This window comes from Phyllostomus hastatus, unplaced genomic scaffold (genome assembly GCF_019186645.2).
Source record: "Phyllostomus hastatus isolate PE091 unplaced genomic scaffold, TTU_PhHast_1.1 phas_scaffold_78, whole genome shotgun sequence".
Taxonomy (NCBI): Eukaryota; Metazoa; Chordata; class Mammalia; order Chiroptera; family Phyllostomidae; genus Phyllostomus; species Phyllostomus hastatus.
Genome location: NW_025334041.1, coordinates 44,293,214 through 44,299,864, shown reverse-complemented (window position 1 = coordinate 44,299,864; position 6,651 = coordinate 44,293,214).

Here is a 6,651-nt window from a genome sequence, read left to right as displayed (position 1 = left end):
TGGTTGAATGGACCCTGGCTGGTATGGCTCAGTGAATTGGGTGTCGGTCTGTGAACTGAAAAGTTGCTGGTTCAATTCCCAGTCAGGGCACAGGCCTGGGATGTGGGATGGTCCCCAGGTGGGAGGCATGCAAAAGACAACCAATCAATGTATCTCTTGCACATCTATGTTTCTCTCCCTCTCTTTCTCCCTCCCTTCCCTTCTCTCTAAAAATAATAAATAAATAAATAAATAAATAAATAAATAAATAAATAAAATTTAAAAAAGAAGAAATGGTTTCACAAACCTGCATCTGCCAAAAGACTGGTATCCAGAATATATAAAGAACTACAACTCAATTTTGAAGACATAAACCACTTAATAAAAAGGTAGAAGAAGATTTAAACAAAGGAAGGCCTATGAATGGTGAACAGCATATAAAAAGTACTGAACATCATTAGTCATCAGGAAGTGCCATGAATATCACAATAAGATACTATTATGTATAATAGCTAAAATTTAAAAAAAACTGACAACTCTAAATGTTGACAAGAATATGGAGCAATGAAAATTGATACATTAATGATAGAAATGTTAAATGGCACACAATTATTTTAGAAATAGGCCTGGTACTTTCATATAATATCAAGTACATGCCTACCTTATGACTTAGCAATTCCACTACTAAATACCCAAAAGAAAGGAAAACACGTGTTCACAAAAACACATACAAAGAAAGCTTATAACAGCTTTATTCATCATAGCCAAGAATCTGGAAAGCACTTGGGTGTTCATCAACAGGAATATGGATAAACCAACTGTGGTATAGTCATATAGCAGAATGCCACTCAACAGTAGAAAAGAACTACTGGTGCACTAATAATATGGATAAATCTCAACATTATGCTGAATGAAGTCTTGCCAATAAATGCATATACTTTATTATTCCATCTGTATGAAGTTGTGGAACAGGCAAAACTAATCTGAGGTGTAACAAAATAAAAACACTGGTTGCCTAGGGAAGAAGGAGGGTGGGTGAGGATCAATTGGAAAGAGGAATGAGGAAACTTTCTGGAGTGATAGTAATATTCTCTGTCTTGATTGGGGTTTAGGCTACACAAATGTATATATTGGTCAAAACTCAGTGAGTGGTAAGCTTAAGATTGGTACTGATTATTATAGGTAGATATTACTTGAAAGAAAAAAAGAACTATAAACCAGTTTAGAACTCTAGTTAATGAATGATACATGTGCCGAAGTCTTTAGAGATGAGGTATACTTATATCTGCAACTTACTCCATCAGAAAATGAAGATGGATGGATGAAGAAGTGGATAAATGCATAGTTGGGTAACAAAGCAAATATGGTAAAATGTTTATAGTAGAATATGTATGGGTGGGTATATGGATACTCATTATACAGATATTTCAACCTTTCTAATTTATTAAATAAAATGTTGGGTTGTGAAAAGAAAAAAGTGGACCTTCAATTGTATTTCTTATCATGATGCCTATCAGAAGACAAGAGCAACTGATAAAAATAAATTGTAGAGCAACAGGGAAGGAGGGAATAGGTCACAAAATGAAGTTAGTTAATATTTAGTAAGTTTCTGCTTCCCTAAGGTATACCTGAATTTTTATGAAAGATACTAGATTTAATAAAGGTATTAAAACTGTGAACCCTGTCCTTGCTGGTGTGGCTCAGTTGGTTGGGCATTGTCCTGCAAACCTAATGGTGGCAGATCTGATTCCTGGCCAGGGCATATGCCTGGGTTGTGGGTTTGGTCCCCTGTTGGGCAGGTGCAAGGGGCAACTGATCCACGTTTCTCACATTGATGTTTCTCTCCCTCTCTTTCTCCCTCCCTTCCCCTTCTCTAGAATCAATAAAAGAAAAAAAAACTCTGTAGACACTGATGTCAGTACCCATCATTCAAGCGATCTGCATAATAAAAACCAGTATGGAGGTGAAAGAGACTACAAATAAAAACAAAAGAAGTAAAGGTGAATTAAAGAGAACAGGAAAAAAACTAATGAATAGAACAAAATGCACCTTTTCACTGTGAGTTTTATAAGAAATCCAAATGTCCTATTTTGAATTCTTCAGAATTATGGTATTTTTGTACACACATTTTCAGCTTCTGAAATAACTGCTGTAGTAAGACTTTATGTACTGTTTGAATATTTAGAGTCAAAATTGCAACAGGAAAATAAACACATTGATACTGGTTTTAAAATCTGTCAAAACAGTAATCAAGGTAAAAGTGACTGGAGGCTCCATTTCAAAAACAAAGGGAAGGGCAAAAAAATTCAGTTGATAGAATTGAGGTTGGTGGGGGAAAGAAGAGTGATGCTTTGGGAACTGAAAATAAAGATATCATTAGTGGAACACACCTGTCCATAATGAAATATTTGTCTCAAAATAGATTTTCTTTGAGCCTTAAACCCCAAACTGTGCTGTGTCCCTGAGGATGTCACAGAATGGCCTATTTTCAGTTGTTAATCTCAGACCTAAATACTAATCATTTGTTTTGCCTATAAAGGAGAGTTTAAATTAGTTTTATGGATTGCAGAACTAGACATGCATTAATATATCTTTTATGATCCCTGACCTAGCAGAGCATGAGAAGCTTCTGAAGTATGAAATACATGCAGAAGGGTGCTCATAAGGGATTATATTCTAAATTGCAGATGCAACATTGATTTAGTTTCTATTCTTTTAGTTTGCAGATTCTTTTAATTCTACAAAGAAGAAAATTGCTTGCAATATTGAACCACAATTGTCTGCAGCCTGTAAACATAAAGAATCCTAAGTCAATGGACTGAGTCAATTTAGCACATTTCCATCCCTTTTTCAAGATGTAAATTCAATATCCTGCCCCTACAACTTTCCCTGTAGTCTTGACATATAGGTTGCAATCTTTTAAAAGATAATACTAGAATTTCACCTAGTTAACTTCATTTGAATGTAAGTACTTTAAAAACATGTTTATTTAGGAATTAAATAATTTGTTTTTCTGTTACAAAAATTATCAAGATATATTTATGAAATAGGATTCTGCAAAAGAATCATGAATCCAGAAAAGCCTTCTGGATTCTGGGTATGACAGTCTGAAAAATGATTTTACTTGCCATTTAAAACATGAATGCAAGTTGCCTTCTACAGTTTCACTGAGCTGGGTTGGTCATGCATGGTGATGCTGAGCTAAGCGAGCCTGGGGAGTCATAAGGTAACTGGGTCAGCTAGTGAGCCGCTCAGAGGGTCTGTATGCATGCAGGCTCACTGCGCAGGCACTTCTGCCTGACGTGCCGTAGCAACAGCCAAGGTACCAGAGACTTCAAATACCTGGAAGCAAAACAAATGGCTTCCTTGTACTCCTCTATCCTTAGAGTTGGCCTTAGAATTATTGAGCAGCTTGGTGTGGGCACAGAGGAGGTACAAGACCAGAAAGTAAGAAGGAAGAGCACTGATTCATATATATATGAATAAATATATATGTATTATCATATATATATTGGATAAATATATGTATATATTTATCTCATTTCATCCTCACAACCACTTCAATAAAGTACTTACTGTTATTACCCCTTTTGCACAAATAAGAAAATTGGATGTCTGGGAAATTAAACAGTTTGCCTAATGCCACCAGGTAGTCTGTAATCAAACCCGGACTTAAATGAGAACTATAAAGCCCTGCATTTAACCATTACACTACAGAAATGAATCTGAGCTGAAGCGCCCAGGGGAGCCTCCCAGAGGAATTAGGACTGGAAATGGGCAATAAAGGTTGCAAAAACTGGATGGACAGAGAGAAAAGATGAGACCTGTCCAGAAGGGGAAGAGCAGAGTGAAAGGACAGAAGCAGGAATGCCTGTTGAGGGAACAGTGAGGGAACAAGCCTGACAGGGTTAATAGATCATTCTGTTTTCAACAATAACACAGGACTTTGGCACTTTAAAGCACATTCATCTCCATCTCATAGATTCTCAGAACAGGTCCTTTACTAAGGGAAAAGTTATTATAATGCATCTTTGCCTAATGCAGAAATTAAAGATCAATAAGATAAGTGATGCCTCTATCACATACTCCTTCCACAACAGGGTCTACATGTTGCTCCTTCTGCTTGGAAAGTACTTCCTCTCGTCTTCACCTTATTAACTACTACCCATCCATCAGCTTAGTTTAACACTGACCGCATAAGAGAGCCTTAGCTGACTTCTCCGGCCTTGATGAAATCCCTCCCTAGTGTATGCACTCATCGAACCTCATAGTTTTCCTTTGCAGGATTTATCATATTTATTCTACTTGACAGTGGGAATAAATGCAAGCAGATTAAATAATTGAATAAACAAATTAACAGAATTCACATATCCTTGGGCTATTGCCCATACATTTTCCACATATTACACTATTTATAAAAGGTATGGCTGAAAGATCTAAGGCTATTTTACCTGAGAAAAAGAAAATTTAGGAGTGAAGATCTGACAGCTGTCTTCAAATGTCTGAAGAACCATCATGTTGAAGGACTAGACATATTCTGCATAGCTCCAGAGGGCAGAGCAAAGACAAATGGAATGAAAGTCCAGGGAGGCAGATTTCATTACAGTGTAAGGAAGTAAAATACGTAACAATGAGACCTGTCCAAATTTGAAGTAGACTGATTTTTTAAGGAGGTGAGTGTTCAAACAAAGGCTGGAGGAACATCTGTCAGGGTGTTGTAGCAGAAATTCCTGTTCCGGACGGGAAATTTATAGCCACTTAATATGCTTCTCTAGATCTGGGAGCTTGAAAGCAAAACTGAATATGATTTGAGACCTCAAGAAGAGAGAGCTGCAATGAGTAATAATTTTTTTTTAAAGATTTTATTTATTTATTTTTAGGAAGGGAGGGAGAGAGAGAGAGAAACATCAATGTGTGGTTGCTGGTGGTTATGGCCTGCAACCCAGGAATGTACCCTGGCTGGGAATCGAACCTGGGACACTTTGGTTCCCAGCCCGAGCTCAATCCACTGAGCTACACCAGCCAGGTATGAGTAATAATTTTTAAGATGCCCTACTAACATTGGACACTTTAAGAAATACATCTGCATCTGTGGGTGGCCACTTTGCTGTCACTGATGAAGTCTCTGAGAGCTAGCATTCCAACAGTCATTAGGGCTGTGCAGCTGCCACTGTGACTAAACAGCAGGGAACACTCCAGTGTACAAGGGACTGATTCCAGGGACATTCCCCTTCTCCAAACAGAATCTCCCTTTCTCCCACCCTAGGTCCACATACACGTAAATACATCTCTGCACCAGAAGCTACCACGGTGTGCTGACAGATCTCATTCCAAACTATTATTGGAAGCTGTCCTTTTCCCAGCTACTTAAGGCATCCCCCTTGCACTGGGCACAACTTTACAGCAATGTTCCTCTGCATGCAAACATTCAGATCACAAAAGAGACATTGGAAGAGAAGAAAACGAAAAATCATCTTTTTTTATAAAGATTTTATTTATTTATTTTTAGGGAGGGAAGAGAGGGAGAGAGAGAGAGAGAGAGAGAAACATCAATGTGCAGTTGCTGGGGGTTATGGCCTGCAACCCAGAAATGTACCCTGGCTGGGAATCGAACCTGGGACACTTTGGTTCCCAGCCCGAGCTCAATCCACTGAGCTACACCAGCCAGGGCTCTAAAAATCATCTTTTTAATATATTATTTTTATCTTAACTTCGCAAGAAATCTTAAAAAATTATCTGGAGGCTGTGAACTAGGAATCCTGAGTTGTAAATCCATGTCTAAGGATGCCATTATATGGATGGAAGTGAGCTTGCAGACCTGTAATTTTTATTTTCAGCAGGCACAGGCCTGGACCAAAAAGGCAGTTTTTCTATGGAGAAATGTATTCTGAGTATCAAATAGCCAGTTTGCAAATTTAGGAATTCAACCTACTTGTGAACAATCATATTCAGTATATTATAATGTTAAAATTATATTTCAAACCAGTGTTCATCTATCTAAAACATACTTGGTAACCCAATCATCAAATATTTACCGAATACCTACTATGTGCCATGCACTGTGCTAGGCACTGATTATAGGGAGGTAAACAAAATGGATGTGATCTCTGATGTTACAGGATTGTAATCTAATTTAGACAATAAATAATAAGCACCAAATTAATACATAATATAAACTGTGACAATCAATATGGAGGGAAAAGATTAGTAAAAGAGACTCCTAAAGTCACATTAGGCTTTTCTTTTTAAGATTTTATTTATTTTTAGAGAGAGGGTAAGGGAGAGAGAAACATCAATGTGTGGTTGTCTCTGACATGCCTCCTGGGGGCACATGCCTACTGCAGGCCTGGCCCACAAGCCAGGCATGTGTCCTGAGTGGGAAATGAACCAGTGACCCTTTGGTTTGTAGGCTGGCGCTCAATCTACTGAGCCACACCATCTAGGGCATACACTAGGCTTTCCTGAGGAAGAGACTTTTCACTGAAAAATTAAGAATAAGTGGAAATCAACCTTGTGAAGGATCAGAGAAAGGATATTGCTGGCAAAGGGCATGTCCCAAAACTCTGGAATAGAAAACAATTTGATTCCATTAAGTAATAGAAAGAAAGCCAGGATGAGCAAGGGGAAAAGCCTTGAGACAACACTGCAGAAGAGTATAAGGGCAGAGCCTGC